The following is a 17,553-nucleotide window of genomic DNA, read 5'->3' on the forward strand; positions in this document are numbered from 1 at the left end:
CAACTTTGTACGTTTGGAGATGTTCTTCACCGGGACGAACCCACAAATCAGGCAGGGTCGTGGTTGAGGCCAGCCGGCTAGAGTTGCCGCAGCGGGTCGGTCCCTCTATGGAGCTTTTTTTCAAAAGTTCTCCAAACTTCTGGGTCTTCTCCCAGCTGTTCTTTTAAGGTTCTTTTGGGGTCCACAGCTCACCCCAAGGGTCCAGAAGCTCTGAGATGATCCTTGGGGGTGTGGACCACAACTCCCAGAATGCACCTGGCGCAAACTCCTTTTTGGCCACTGGGCAGTGGTCAGCTGGTTGATTTCTTCAGGAGTTGGTGCAGGGGACTCTGGTTAGCAATTTTTCACCTGTAGCAAACAGGGAGTCCCTCCTTGAACCAGTTGAAGCCAGGCAAAGTCCTTGTGGTGAAGCCCAAGTGTGTAGCTGGTGCAGTCCTTCTGAGTGCAGGTTCCAGGTGCAGGCCAGGGGTCCAGCAGGGCAGTCCTTCTTCTCCTTTGGTTCTTCCTTGTTGGAATCTGATGGGGATCTGAGGTGTGGGTGCAGGTCTGCCAGTTTTATCCTTGCTCCTGGATGAAAAACAGGGGGGTCCTGATTCTCCAATCAGGTGCAGGGTCCTTCCCCCTGTGATGACCGCCTCCTGGGAAGTGTGGCAAAAATCAATCCCAGGAGGCAACATTCTTCAAAAATCCACCACGGCTGAAAATGATTTTTGGAGGTTACATCTGGCTGAGCCCACCCACTGGTGCGGCTAAAAATCATAAACACCCCCCTCTCCTGCCCTCTCCTAATCTAATCAAGGGGGCACCTAGTTGTCTGGGGTTGCAGGATGTGGGGGTGTTGCTGGGTTGCTCCAAATGTCCGTCTCTGCCTTTGAAGACCAGTTTCGCAGCCCTCCCCCTTCCTGCCTCACCATCTGCTGAGGGGAGATTCCCTCCCTCAGGCATATCTCTTTGTGTGAAGCCAGGCCACTTCACACCTCATTAAGTCAGCCTGGCCAGGCTGCCAGAGGCTGGCCAATCAGAGCACAGCCCTATGCTGTGGTCCCTAAACCTACATGCCCTACCATATACTAGGGACTTATAGGTAGGTTGACTTAGCCAATTATAATTAGCCTAATTTGGATATTGATTTTACACAGAGCACAGGCCCTGGGAACGGTTAGCAGTACCCAGGGCACCATCAGAGTTAGGAAAACACCATCCAAAAGTGGAAAATGGGAGCAAAAAGTTAGGGGGCCTCTGCAATCAGCCCTGTTTTCTCACATTCACACATCAGACACATTTCATGCCCACACAAATGTGTCTTCATGGCACTTCTGCACCTACTCCTTTTCCATCTGCATGCATCCACTATATGTGTGTCGCCTCCCCCCACACACATCACCATCAGACAGGACAGGAACATTGTACTCACCTGCTGCTATGGTGCCTCATGCAACTGTTCATGCAGGGATAAGACCCCGTCCACAAGTTTTTCCAGTTCCTCTGGGGTGAAGGCAGGGGTCCTATCTCCTGCAGGACGTGGCATAGTGGCTCCCAGAGACAGGACACAGCAACTCACACAGTGGAGGTCTTGCTTGCAATAGTGTCAGGAGAAAAGTGAACTAGGCAACACAAAATGGTGGTCACAACCACCACGTACATGACCGCTACCACGGTGGTAATCATCATTGGCCCCAGTCTCCCAAAGGCAACGATGTTATCCAATGAGGAGTTGCACGGCGGTTGTGACTGCCTACCACCATGATGACGCCAGTGGAATTAGGTCACTTCCATCTGTCCTGTGCTTGCAGGACAGGCGGCTGCCATTTTACATGTAGCTAATGTATTATAGGTGAATGATAAGTGAATCATGTATGATCTTTAGTGACGTGCATAGATGAACCATGTTCACACTTGATAGAAAGGTTCACACATGTGACATTCATGGATAGTCAAATGAGTGTACTGATAACTATGACACAGCATGTACAGCTACTTGCTGCCACATACAACGGCCTAATCAAATGTGTGTGTTACCAAGCTACACGTATAGTGTTAGTTGGCATGTGAACTGTTGACATTCAATGTGTGGCTTTTCCTCGCTATTGTTTCTAGATACCATGCAATGGGGAGAACAAGACATGCACCGGTGTACCAGCTTCTAGTCGACCTTCCTACCCTGGAAGAGAGACACATAATTCAGACGTATCGTCTGAACTGCTAGGCCATCATGGAACTCTGCCACCAGTTGGAACCGGATCTCTTGCCAGCCACCTGTAATCCCTATGCCATCCTTCCCACAGTACAGGTCTTATCTGTGCTACACTCTCTTGTCTCAGGCTTGTTCCAGATGACAGTGGGCTTGGCATCAGGGATGTCACAGCCTATGTACTGTGTGCTTTACTGAAACACATGGACAGCTACATTAGGTTCCCCCAACGTGCGGATTTGATCACTGTTAAATCTGACTTCTATGCCATGGCACATAACTCTCATGTTATAAGGGCCACAGATGGCACCCACATTGCTTTGGTTCCTCCCAGGGTCAATGAACAAGTGTTCAGGAAGAGAAAGGGCTTTTACTCCATCAATGTCCAGGTGGTGTGTCTCGCTGACCAGTACATCTCACAAGTGATGGCCAAGTTTCCAGGATCTGTGCAAGACTCTTACACCCTGAGGAACAGCAATGTCCCACACATGATGGCACAACTACAGAGAGAGAGGGCCTGGCTCATTAGTGTGTATCCAATAGTAGATGTGCAACTGTACCTTTGTACACACAGGTGACTCTGGCTATCCTACCCTTCTATAGCTGCTGACACCAGTGAGACATCCAACAACAGATGGTGAAAACCATTTCAATGAGGCCCACGGCAGGATGAGGCGTGTCATTGAGAGGACCATTGGCCTGCTAAAGGCCAGATTTCGGTGTCTACACATCTCAGGAGGTGCCCTGCTCTACAGACTACTGAAGGTTTGTCAGATCGTAGTTGCCTGCTGCATGCTACACAATCTGGCTCTGAGAAGTCACATACAATTACTGGATGATGAGGAGGTGGCAGCCTTACCTGTGGCTGATGATGGTAACATAGACACTGATGAGGAGGCAGATGATGAGGATGTAACTGACTCTAGGACAGAGTTGATCCAACAATACTTCCAATGATTTCCAGTATGTGTCAAGTGTCTTGTATGTGAACTGTATTCCTGTCTGCCTTGTGACATAGCTCATGCTGGTGTGTGCCATCAGTGGAGGTGTTGAGTGCAGCCATCCCTCTGTGTGCGTTTGTGGAAATTAGAATTTGCCCATCAGGGGAGGTGTTACTGTTCACATGTCAGTGGTATGTTAACTGTACAGTTAGCTGCCCTCACATCAGCAAGGGATTGGCCATGTATGGCCCCAGTACTACAATGTCAACTGCAAAAGGGCTGGCAACCAAGGTTGTACCAACAGTATGTATATGTATGTATATGTATGTATATGGGCATTTATATAGCGCGTTCCGGCATTGGCATCGAAGAGCTTGAGGACATAAAGGATAAGAAGACGACTGAAGCCAATAGCCCTACCGAGGAAACAGCCAGGTTTTCACCCTTTCTTATACATCGCAAAGTTCTGTTCTTTCCTGATATCAAGCGGTAGACCATTCCAATGTCTGGCAGCCACCACTGTGAATGCTCTATCTCCCCACCTAACTCTGCGCATCCTACAGACCTGGATCAGATAAGACTTCTCCGATCTTAGGTCGCGTCCTGGACGATACCACCTGAGTCTGTCCACCAGGTGTTCTGCACCAACCCCATATAGTGCTTTAAAGGTAAGGCAGAGAGATTTAAAGACTTTAGACTAAGGGAAGCCGAAGCTAAACATGGAAGTGCCAGAATCATACGAGCTGCATTATTCTGAATTAGTTGCAGTTTCCTCAGAGTGCCCTCATCAATATCCAACAGCAATGAGTTGCAATAGTCCCTTCTGGACATAATCAATGCCAACATAACCGCGATTCTTTCCTCCTGCTTCAAGAACAGTAAGATTTTCCTCAGGATTTTCAGGGTCCAATAGTAAGACTTCACTAAGGCATTAACCTGCGGTTTAAAACTTAGGGGCATATTTATACTCTGTTTGCGCCGGAATTGCATAGTTTTGTTTTACGCAAATCCGACGCAAAGCTAACTCCATATTTATACTTTGGCGTTAGACCCGTCTAGCGCCAAAGATCTTTGAGTTTGCGTCATTTTTTACCGTGGACACCTACCTTGCGTTAATGATATGCAAGGTAGGCGTTCCCGTCTAAAAAATGAGTCCAAGGCATGTGCGCCTTATTTAAACTCCCATGCAAAAATGACGCACGGGAGTGGGCGGGTCAAAAAAAATTACGTCCAGCCGCTTTTGCGTCATTTTTTAACGCCTGGTCAGGGCAGGCGTTAAGGGACCTGTGGGCTCGGAAGGAGCCCAGAGGTGCCCTACCATGCCCCCAGAGACACCCCCTCCCACCCTTGCCCACCCCAGGAGGACGCCCGAGGATGGAGGGACCCATCCCAGGGAACTTAAGGTAAGTTCAGGTAAGTATATATATATATTTATTTTTTGTGGCATAGGGGGGCCTGATTTGTGCCCCCCTACATGCTACTATGCCCAATGGCCATGCCCAGGGGACATAAGTCCCCTGGGCATGGCCATTGGGCAAGGGGGCATGACTCCTGTCTTTGCTAAGACAGGAGTCATGTCAATGGAGGGTGGGAGTAAAAAAAAATGGCGCAAATCGGGTTGAGGCAGATTTTTTGCCTCAGACCGACTTGCCCCATTTTTTGACGCCCAAGCTCCATTTTCCCCTACACCGGCACTGCCTGGCGTGGGTCATTTTTTTTGACGCACACCAGTCAGCTCCGCCGGCTAACGTCATTCCATAAATAAGGCGCCCGCATGGCGCTTTGGAATGGCGTTAAATTTTTTGACGCACAACTGCGTTGGCGCAGTTGTCCGTCAAAAAATATAAATATGCCCGTTAATGCTTTATCAAAGATCACACCTAGGTTTCTAGTCTCTCCACATGGGACTGGTAGTTGCCCACAATTATCCGGCCACCATCGCGGCCCCCACAGATCCTTACTACAGCCATACAAGACAATCTCCGTCTTGTTGGTATTAAGCTTAAGCCAGTTCTGTCTCATCCACTGATTACTATCCTTCATGCAGCTATTAAACTGCTCTGCCACTTCTTCCCAGTTGCTCATGGACACTGGATTAATAATCTGAGTGTCATCAGCATAGGAGGAAGGCGTAAAACCATATGATCGAATAAGTCTTGCCAGGGGGGCCACATAGATGTTAAAAAGCGTAGGACTCAACGCCGAGCTCTGGGGTAACCCACATGGCAAATGGAAGGCCGGAGCTTTAAGACCTTCCCAGCTAACAATGTTAGATCTGTCCCTTAAAAATGACTCCAGGATTTTAAGCGCGGCATGTCTTATTCCAGCATTGTAGAGGCGAGATACCAGGATATCAGGCGAGATGGTATCGAATGCCGCAGAGAGATCCAATAGCACAAGAACTGCACCCTGGCCCTCATCCAGAAGCTTCCGGATGGAGTCAGATGTTGTTAAACGCGCTGATTCTGTGCTATGAGCCCTTCTGAAACCATGTTGTGACTGATCAAAGCCTCCAGCCTGGTTCAGAAACATGGATAGTTCATAATTCATGTGTTTCTCAAGTATCTTCGCTAGTGTCGGTAGCAGGGAAATAGGTAGCAGATTGCTTAAGTCAAAGGCAGTATGATCTGCCTTCTTTTTAAGGGGAATTACAGTGGCCTGCTTCCATGAGGAGGGGTAGACTCCTGTGGATAGTACATCCATAAAAATGGAAGTTAGTTTTGGAGCCACCAAGTCAGGAATCATCTGCAAAATGCTAGGCGGGCAGGAGTCCATAGGTGAACCCGATTTAATCCCCATCAGGATATCTTTAATCCTGTCCGGCATCAGCAGGGGGAAACATGTAAGCAGCGGGGTATCCTGGTTAAGCGGATCCAGGTGGGTAATCCCAGGGAAGTCTTTATGTATTTGCCTGATTTTAGTTTAAAAAAATTCTGCTATTTGATTACAAGTTGCCTGAGAGTTTGACGAGGTTATGGGGGGAACAGGAGGTGTGATAAGCGAGCGAGCTACCTTAAATAACTCTTTAGGCGCATTAGGTGCATTTTTAATTTTAGTAGAAAAAAAAAGCGGTTTTAGCCTCAAAACAGGCTGCCTTGTAAAGTTTTAAAACACTTCTTAATTTCTCCTTCTCTGATGCATTAGGGTCAAGCTTCCAACGTCTTTCTTGTTGACGGTACTTCCTCTGGAGTACCTTCAGATCACTTTTAAACCAAGGCCAGCTAGTTGTCTTGGGTCTACCCTCCGGCTTTATTAGTGCCGGGGTCAATTTGTTCATGGCAAGAGCTAAACCTGAATTAAACACTTCCAAAGCAGGCAGATGAGAATTCCCAACAGCCTCCCAGCCTTCCTTTACTGCCGGGCCCAGCTGAGACTCTGTAAATTTATTCCATAGTCTCAGTGATTTATTAACTGATTTTATCTGTTGGTTAGGGGACCTCTTCATACTTTTGAAGAAGAGAAGGTGGTGATCAGTCCAAGGCAAGGGAGTATTGGACACCGATACCAAATTCTCTGGGCGAGAAAAGATCCCATCAAGGATATGCCCTGCCTGATGAGTAGCCAAAGTGACCCAAAGAATCCAGTCAAACGATGCCATAAAACTCACCAGCTCTCTAACATGGGGAAGCTGAACATTATCAAAATGTAGATTAAAATAACCCAGAATAATGCAATTAGATGCCGCAATCATAGGTTCAATAAGACAGGGCCAATCTAGCAGAAACAAAGCAGCAGAGCCTGGTGGTCTGTATATCAGAAGGCCCTCAATCAGAATGTAATTATTCTGGCGAATTTTAAAATACATGCCCTCACAAGACTTATGGGGGGAATTGGCTGGTTCCCATTGGCAGGACAAAGTAGATCTGAAAATAATGGCCAGCCCACCTCCCATGCCTATTGGCCTATCCAGCCTAGAAAAGGAATAACCATTGGGAGAGGCTTCAATAAAATCCGGATTAGAATCTGCCTTGGCCCTTGATTCAGTTATAAAAAGGCAGTCCACTTTATTTGAGATAATCATTTCCGCAATTTCGGTCTTGTGTTTTACCAGTGACCATGCATTTATCAATGCATAGACAACAGGTTTAATTCCCTCTAGCCTCTTGGGACGACTCAGACCTGGACCTTCTAATGTCAAGTCTGGTTGGGAGAGCATTGGGGCCCAACCACAGTTCCTACACACCCGCTGGAAAATCTGCCCTAAATATGGCAGAAGCACATGTTTGCACAATTTAGCTGGGGCCAGAGCCCGAAGCGCGGGTCCTGAGAAGCAAATACATCTAGGGGTCCTTGTGCCCCAATCAGCCCCCCCAGCCCCTGTCCTCGACCGCGCGCGGACGGGTGCAGACGGACTTGCCTTAGGCGCGCGCCCGCTTCATTGCCATAGTTATGGCCCCTTCCCTTAGCCCACGCCCCCCACGTGACAGGCAGCACTAGACTGCTGACCTGCCCACAAGTACCCAGAAGAGGCACACTAATGGATGACGGACGGGCTCTAACAGGCCCTAACCCGACCTCGGAATTAAAACAGATAAATACGTGCAAGTGCAGATACTAACAATCGATCTAGCAGCAATGTAAAAAGCAATCTAAAAATACATAGTAATGCAATAAAAATACAGTCAGAGTATCGTATAAACTGGAAAATATGGCGTGCAGCCGAGGACTCACTATTATGCCTCGCTGCGCGCCCGCTTCATTGCCGTAGTTATGGCCCCTTCCCTTTGCCCACGCCCCCCACGTGACAGGCAGCACTAGACTGCTGACCTGCCCACAAGTACCCAGAAGAGGCACACTAATGGAGGACGGGCGGGCTCTAACAGGCAACCTATCCTCACTGTACTCAATTGACAGATATGGTATCTAACTCATATTGACAGTGGAACTTGGCTTTAGTTGAGTACTGTGAGCTGTGAGGGATAGATCATTGGGAATGGATATCTTGGAAATGCCGATCTGCTATGGTATTTTGTGTTCACATGCCACTTGGGTACTCGTACTTGGGAGGATGACAGTGTAGTGCATGTGTGTTAACTGGCCAACAAGGACTCCTATTGTGATGGCTGTCCACGTCTTGGTGTATTTGCAGGTATTTTGGGTGGTCATACTCTGGTTCCTGCCTTGATTGGTGGCTCCCTTGACACAGGATTTGAGGATAAGTCTGTTCTACTACCAAATTTGCTGCATGTGCCTCCACCTTCTGTCCATCTTAAAGACTTTTGCTGGTCAATGGTTTAAATGAGCTGACATATTGTACAACAGTTAATTCTTACATGTTACAATAAAGACAGCTAAGCAGTAGCTGTGTGTAATAGTGTTTATTGTGCTTTACAAGTGCAATGGGTGATAAGTGGAGTCATGGTGGATGAAATCATCAGAGCAGTTGGCCCATCTACAAGTAGTACAGGTCCAAAATCCAAGAGCCATGGGACAATGGAGAGATGACAGTGGACAGTCAACAGGGTGTGTCCGTGGCACACAAGGGAGAATGTTCAGGAGATTCTCACTTCCTGGGAGTAGTCTTGGTCTTGGCATCAGCTCCTGCAGGATGTCTGGATGGATGATCTTGTTTGCGTGGGGGTTCCTCAGCTACAGGGTAAGGGGTGCTTGTAGAGTGAGGGTCCTCTGGCAGGGCCTCCATTCCACTAGCTGAGGCAGAAGTGGATGGCACAGATGGTATGTGTCTAGTGGAAGGAGCCTGCTGGTGGGAGGAGGATGGAAGCAGGATGGATGTGAGTTCCTTTAGCACCCCTGCATTGGAGGACATGGTGGCATTGTGCGCCTGCCACTGCTTCATGGTCTCCTGATGGCACTCCCTCTGCAGCCTCTGTTTCTCCTGCAAAGTGAGGAGTATCTGGCCCATCTTGTCCTGGGATTGCTGATATGCTCACAGGATGCACAAAGGAGGATATCTGGAAGAGGTGGAAGGACCTACGGGAAGGTGCATTCCATGGCATCACAAAACCACATTGCCATCAACAAGACTGACGGTGGGCCCCCGCCTTCTCCCCCAAAGTTCACATCGTGGGAAGAGAAGGTCTTGGATATCCTGCATCCTTAGGGCCTGACTGGAAAATCAGAGGACTGGATTCTGGTAAGTCACTAATACTCCCCTGCCACCAATGACTCCTGCACAGCATGCGCCCCCACCACCCTATCACTCCCTAATTCAACCCACCTACACTTCCACCCCCGTCCAATCACCCACGCCACACCACCTGACTGCCACCATCCCCACACAGTCCAGCCCTATTGCGCAGATAGCACTCACAATGGCAAGCACTACAACTCCCACAATGCATGACTCCCCACACATGAAAAGCTGACAGTCCTACTTCACAGTGGAACACCTCCATCTAAAACCATTGCATCAGCTACAATAACTGGATGCTTTGCTTGCATACCACTGCATGGCAATATCAGGTATGCTATCCACAATCCATAACCCCCCATGTAAGATGGAGCCAATTCCACAATCCATCACCCACTAACAATGTCTGCAGTGACGCATCTGTCATAGCCCTTCCCAGGATGAAGGCCCGTGAGGACTAAAGCTCTGGATGTCTGAACATTGACGACTTACCTGGCCCATCTGGGATAACTGGTCAGTTCACCAACACCAGCCTCACCCAGCCCACATCTGAGCCCCCCACTGTGTGGTAACAACACCACAGGCAACCTCTCATCATCAATCCTGTGTCCCAAGGACTGTTCAATCAGCAGTGTGCCCCACAGTACAGGGACCTGAGTCTACCCCTCATACCCAAGACAATTAAGGCCCTGGGAGTGGGCACACCGTGCCAGGGGCACAGGCACAGGGGTCCAGGGCCAGTGGTAGGGCACCTGTGGGCAAAGGGATGAGGCACCCAAGTGAAGGACTAGCCAGAAGGCCACCTCCCGCTGCATTGACCATGTCGACAATCCTCCGCCATAACTCCATTTTCCTGGCTATGGATGTTTGCTGGACCTGTGCTCCGGACAGTTGTGGCTCTCCCCTAACAATTTCATGGACCATAACCCTCAACTCTTCGTCTGTGAATCATGGGTGCTTTTGACCGACATGGTGGTGGTGAAATGGATTGTGGGGAAGAGTGTTGTGCGCAAGTGTGGGGTGTTTGGTGTTTGATGGGGTGTGTGTTTGTGGTGGTTCGGTTTGTGTGGTGGTGGGTTTTGGTGTTTGTTTTGCAATTGTGCTGTGTGTGACATGTGAGTTTGCCAATGGTATATGTGCTATACATTGGGTATGGCAGTATCTCTGTGTCTGTGTGAATCGTTCCTTTTGCAGTGGATTCTGGGATGTGCAGGTGTGTGTTTTATAGTGATGTGTGTGGGTGTGTCTGATGTGTGTATATGTCTCAGTTGTGGTGTATTCATTCTGTCCAATGTGGCTTTGGGTTCTTTTGTAGGTGTATTTTTTAACACGGTGGATCGCACCACCAATGGTTTACCGCCGCGGAAGCACCGATGTGCTGATTTGTGGGTCATAATTTGTAGGGAGGTTTGTTGTCGGCATGGCGGGGCTGGTGGTGGGACCGCCTCTCTCCCACCCTCGGCCGGCCTGGCGTTGTTGGATTTGTGGCTGTTTTTGGATAGTCTTCAGTATGTGACTCGCAATGCGTCAGTCGGGATACCTCCAACACTGGCAGTCTTTTGGCGGTTGCCACCACAGCGGTCTTCCAAAAACACCTCCAAACTCATAATGAGGGCATATGTTTCCCTGTAAAAAGAGCAATAATTCTTTAAAAAAGAAATGCTGATAAATGTAACAAAATAAAATAAAAGTATATAACTAATTACACCACACATAAAATGTAATCCCTTTAAACCCCAAAAAACACATATTTTTTATCTTTAATTAATAGAAAAATGATTAAGTTATCAATTTGGGGGGGTCGGAAAACGGGCCGCCCCCCCGGGGGCTAAATTTTATTTATAAAAAAAAAAAAAAAAATGGACCAGGGGTCGCCCGTGGGCAGGGCGACCCCCTGTGGGGGCAATATTTTTTTCAGTTGTTGTAGGGTTTCCCTGGGGGTCATTTTGGCCCCTAAGGAAACCATACAACAACGAAAAAAAATATAGATCTATATATATATATATATATATATATATATATACATATATATATATAGATATATGTATAGAGATAGATCTATATATATATATATATATATATATATATATATCGCGTATACCAATTACAAAATCCAGAACAGGATAACCGGACACCATGACCATGCAAATTACATTTATTGACGCGTTTCGGCCGTAGCCTTGCTCACAAGGCTACGGCCGAAACGCGTCAATAAATGTAATTTGCATGGTCATGGTGTCCGGTTATCCTTTTCTGGATTTTGTAATTGGTATACGCAAGATTTTGGGCTCCTGGAACCCGTACCGGACCGCTTAAGAATACGCCTCGGCACTGACCAGGACAGTGTGCACGTTTGGATATATATATATATATATATAAATCACTTTTGTCAATACGTGTGTGGTTTCCCTGGGGGCTGTGATCGGCCCCCAGGAAAACCAGACCCACATATAAAAGTGATCTATATATATATATTTTGCCACCAGTTGTCTTGCAGTTGCAGCTTGCGTCTTCAAAGCAATGCACATACTCCAACTGACGCTTTTCAACTGTAGCTTTTAGGCAGCAATAAAAAAGTCAAGTAAGTATTGTGATTATGTTTCTGCTACCAAAGGGTCAGACGTGTCTAGTGGCAGTTTTAGTGCCACAAAGAATCGCAGAAGGTTTATATGCCTCCTGCAAAGAGCAAATCTGTATTTTATGTAAATAGCTGAGTACATTAGTAAAGTCAGCCATTACCTGCGCTATAATACAAATGAAATGTATGTGCGGGGTGGAGGGCGGCTATGGAGAGATGAAGGGCACTTTTGCTGGGTGGTAATGAGGGAATCCGAGGAGGAGGGAGTGGGAGCACCAATAATGATTGTTGGACTGGGCGCAGGAGGTGCTAAAGACTGTGATGAACGGTATGTGACAAGGTGTTTTTTGAGTTTCTTGAAAGAACGTGCTGATTGAGGGAAGAAGCGCAGGTAAGGTGGCCTCTACTGTTGCACGTATCTCACACACACCATCGATTTTGTGACTGTCTACGTAGGCTAGTGTTTTAGAGCAACAGTTTAGCCAATAGCAGAGATGGCATCTTGATGGATGACTACTGCCGTCACTCGGGTTATAGAGGACAGCTCTGACATAGGATCAGAGACTGAGACATCAGATACTGAGACAGCATCTGAGGGATAGGACAATGGCACAGACTCTGGGAGTGATTTTTCAGTCGGAGGAGTCCCATTCGATAACCTCTCTTCCACTAAATTATGAGGGAGGTGATGAGGACAGTCCTGCTGTCCCCCTTCGCAAGCACAGTCTGTGCAACGGGGTAATAGTGGGTTAGCCCAACCCAGAGAGCAGGTGAATGTGGCGGCAAGCAGATAGAGAGAGTGCTCTCTTGGGAGCTCCCCAATCTAGTTCAGCCCCAAATTCCACCGCCCAAATCATATTGTGGAGACATCAAAATTATCTATCGCAAAACAAACTGGTTTTGTGAGGCAGGCACCTGTGTTTTTGGTCCTGGGTTCGGCGGCCATATAGAGAAACACACTAAACCCAAACATTTCTGGAAACTAGACATTCGGGGGAGTCCACAGAGGTGTGACTTGTGTGGATTCCCCAAAGTTTTCTTACCCAGAATACCCTGCAAAGCTGAAATGTTGAATAAAAACTCTATTTTTCTCGCATTTTTGTCACACAAACTACAGGAATGTGCTGGGATATACAAAATTCCTACCACCCAGTGATTCCTCACCTGTCCTGATAAAAACACTACCCCACTTGAGTGCCTACACCTAGTGCCTGCATCAGGAATGGATCACCCCAAGATCAACAGCTGCCTCATGTAAGGACCAACATTGACCGTTGTGTGATCTATTCCTGTCGTGGGCACCAGGCCTACCCACACAAGTGAGGTACCATTTTTATCGGGAGACTTGGGGGAACGCTGGGTGGAAGGAAAGTTGTGGCTCCTCTCAGATTCCAGAACTTTTTGTCACCGAAATGTGAGGAAAATGTGTTTTTATAGCCAAATTTTGAGGTTTGCAAAGGATTCTGGGTAACAGAACCTGGTCAGATCCCCACAAATCACCCCATCTTGGATTCCCCGAGGTCTCCAGTTTTCCAAAATGCACAGGTTTGGTAGGTTTCCCTAGGAGCCGGCTGAGCTAGAGGCCAAAATCTACAGGTAGGCACTTTGCAAAAAACACCTCTGTTTTCTGTGAAAAAATATGATGTGTCCACGATGTGTTTTGGGCCATTTCCATTCGTGGGCGCTAGGCCTACTCACGCAAGTGAGGTACCATTTTTATCGGGAGACTTGGGGGAACGCTGGGTGGAAGGAAATTAGTGGCTCCTCTTAGATTCCAGAACTTTCTGTCACCGAAATGTGAGGAAAATGTGTTTTTTTTAGCCAAATTTTGAGGTTTGCAAAGGATTCTGGGTAACAGAACCTAGTCAAAGCCCCACAAGTCATCCCATCTTGTATTCCCCTAGGTCTCTAGTTTTCAAAAATGCGCTGGTTTGCTAGGTTTCCCCAGGTAACAGCTGAGCTAGAGGCCAAAATCCACAGGTAGGCACTTTGTAAAAAACACCTCTGTTTTCTGTGAAAAAATGTGATGTGTCCACGTTGTGTTTTGGGCCATTTCCATTTGTGGGCGCTAGGCCTACCCACGCAAGTGAGGCACCATTTTTATCGAGAGACTTGGGGGAACGCTGGGTGGAAGAAAATTTGTGGCTCCTCTCAGATTCCAGAACTTTCTGTCACCGAAATGTGAGGAAAATGTGTTTTTTTAGCCAAATTTTGAGGTTTGCAAAGGATTCTGGGTAACAGAACCTGGTCAAAGCCCCACAAGTCACCCCATCTTGGATTCCCCTAGGTCTCTAGTTTTAAAAAATGCACAGATTTGGTAGGTTTCCCTAGGTGCCGGCTGAGCTAGAGGCCAAAATTTACAGGTAGGCACTCTGCAAAAAACACCTCTGTTTTCTGTCAAAAAATGGGATGTGTCCACATTGTGTTTTGGGCCATTTCCTGTCGCGGGTGCTAGGCCTACCCACACAAGTGAGGTATCAATTCTATCGGTAGACTTGGGGGAACGCTGGGTGGAAGGAAATTTGTGGCTCCTCTCAGATTCCAGAACTTTCTGTCAGCGAAATGTGAGGAAAAGTGTTTTTTTGGCCAAATTTTGAGGTTTGCAAAGGATTCTGGGTAACAGAACCTGGTCAGAGCCCCACAAGTCACCCCATCTTGGATTCCCCTAGGTCTCTAGTTTTCAAACATGCACAGATTTGGTAGGTTTCCCTAGGTGCCGGCTGAGCTAGAGGCCAAAATCTACAGCTAGGCACTTTGCAAAAAACACCTCTGTTTTCTGTCAAAAAATGGGATGTGTCCACGTTGTGTTTTGGGGCATTTCCTGTTGCGGATGCTAGGCCTACCCACACAAGTGAGGTATAAATTTTATCGGGAGACTTGGGGGAACGCTGGGTGGAAGGAAATTTGTGGCTCCTGTCAGATTCCAGAACTTTCTGTCACCGAAATTTGAGGAAAATGTGTTTTTGTAGCCAAATATTGAGGTTTGCAAATGATTCTGGGTAACAGAACCTGGTCAGAGCACCACAAGTCACCTCATCTTGGATTCCTCAAGGTGTCTAGTTTTAAAAAATGCCAAGGTTTGCTAGGTTTCCCTAGGTGCCGGCTGAGCTAGAGGCCAAAATCTACAGCTAGGCACTTTGCAAAAAACACGTCAGATTTCAATGTAAAAATGTGATGTGTCCATGTTGCGTTTCCTGTCGCGAGCATTAGGCATACCCACGCAAGTGAGGTACCATTTTTATCGGGAGACTTGGGGGAACACAGAATAGCAAAACAAGTGTTATTGCCCCTGTCTTTCTCTACATTTTTCCCTTCCAAATGTAAGACAGTGTGTAAAAAAGACGTCTATTTGAGAAATGGCCTGTAATTCACATGCTAGTATGGGCACCCCGGAATTCAGAGATGTGCAAATAACCACTGCTTCTCAACACCTTATCTTATGCCCATTTTGGAAATACAAAGGTTTGCTTGATACCTATTTTTCACTCTTTATATTTCATCAAATGAATTGCTGTATACCCGGTATAGAATGAAAACCCATTGCAAGGTGCACCTCATTTGTTGGCTCTGGGTACCTAGGGATCTTGATGAACCTATAAGCCCTATATATCCTCACAACCAGAAGAGTCCAGCACACGTAACGGTATATTACTTTAAAAAATCTGACATTGCAGGAAAAAGTTACAGAGTAAAACGTGCAGAAAAATGGCTGTTTTTTTCATCTCACTTTCAATATGTTTTTATTTCAGCTGTTATTTTCTGTAGGAAAACCTTGTAGGATCTACACAAATGACCCCTTGCTGAATTCAGAATTTTGTCTACGTTTCATAAATGTTTAGCTTTCCTGCATCCAGCATGGGTTTCACACCCATTCCTGTCACTAACTGGAAGGAGGCTGAAAGCACCAAAAATAGTAAAAATGTGGTATGTCCCAGTAAAATGCCAAAATTGTGTTGAAAAATGTGGTTTTCTGATTCAAGTCTGCCCGTTCCTGAAAGGTGGGAAGATGGTGCTTTTAGCACCAGAAACCCTTTGTTGATGCCATTTTCAGGGAAAAAACCACAAGCCTTCTTCGGCAGCCCTTTTTTCCGATTTTTTTGAAAAAAACTAATTTTTCACAGTATTTTGGCTAATTTCTTGGTCTCCTCCAGGGGAAACCACAAACTCTGGGTACCATTAGAATCCCTAGGATGTTGGAAAAAAGGACGCAAATTTGGCGTGGATAGCTTATGTGGACAAAAAGTTGTGAAGACCTAAGCGCAAACTACACCAAATAGCCAAAAAAGGGCTCAGCACTGGCAGGGGAAAAGGCCCAGCAGCTAAGAGGTTAAAAACAACCATCCTATTTAACTTTAAATTAATGCATTTATTGATTACTATTTTTAATTAATATGATAATTAATAAATTATTAAAAAATATAACATAAACATTTAAATGGCATTCTTTTTTAAAACACTTCCATGCCTACTCACCTACAAACTCACAACAGTAGAAGCTCAACAACCGGGTGAAAAAAAAAAACACCACATCAACCAAAGAAACAAAACAAACATACATGAATTAAACATATTTTTTTGTGATTAAAAATATTTTAACACTAAATTACAAACTTATAAAGGTAATAAATACATACATTATAACACATAACAATAATATTTAATATAGTTACATTAAATATTTATATAAAATCCTAAAAAAATAATAAATATTCAACATTAAATCAAAACATACCAAAATACAACAAAAAATAAGTTACATACAATAATATATAGGCAAACAATATTTGGAACCTATGTTTTTCACAAAGTATAAGAAACAATATTCTTGCCTTCAGTATTATGGTACACAATGTTCTGTGTACCACAGTCTTTTTTGGAAAGATGTTGTAGCTCAACAGTAATTTTGAGTCGATATTAAAGTAGAACAACTTGCCCACGTCCCATACTGCCACATTTCAGCCATTATTGCACTGCCAGTTCTTACCCTAGCAGAAGGCTGTCTAGACAATAGCTTAAAGAGGCTCAAGAATCAAGGTCCGCATTCCATGTGTGTCAGCACTTTAATCACATAATATCACCTGACAGGGTCGAGGACTGTTTCCATACACATCGTTGCTAAGGTTCTTCGGTAAGAGCCACATCGTGCATAATATGAGTGAAGCATCTAATATTGAGCATAGTTCTTCTGTGGCTATAAAGGTGCATTGCTGTGGGTGTACCAGTGATTCTACTATAAATTTTTAGCCAACCTCTTCTTCATTACCTCCACATGCAAATTAATCACTGATAATGGCCCAGTACAATCCTTGTGGCGTTCATCTGGTTTGGGAATGATGTGATGATGGCGTCTTCATTCATCGAAGGGGCTGATTTTTTTCCTTTGCACTTCTTTAAACTCCTCCAGTAATTTACCTGAGTGTGTGTCAGAAAAAGTGTGGTGTAAATCAGCTGTGAGACTGTTACTATAAAGTTTGACTCTAACTGAAGCCTTTAATTGCTACTTCTAGCTTATTACTTGCCTGCAGGGACCTCTAGCATTTCTTTTTTGATCTTGCAAAAGCCTCAGTTTTCTGTTTTGTCTAGAAAGATGGCAGTATTACCTCCCTCCAGTGTCAGTAGTCATGTAGCTCTGCTAAGTGGTGCATTAGGATACCGTTTATGCCTGCTTGGGTGGTCCAGATTGCCACCTCGGCCTCTTAAGCCTAGTATCATGGTGTGGGGTTTTTCTCTTTCATTACCCACGCTATAGTCC

The sequence above is a fragment of the Pleurodeles waltl genome, chromosome 3_2 (genome assembly GCF_031143425.1).
Source record: "Pleurodeles waltl isolate 20211129_DDA chromosome 3_2, aPleWal1.hap1.20221129, whole genome shotgun sequence".
In the NCBI taxonomy this organism is placed as follows: Eukaryota; Metazoa; Chordata; class Amphibia; order Caudata; family Salamandridae; genus Pleurodeles; species Pleurodeles waltl.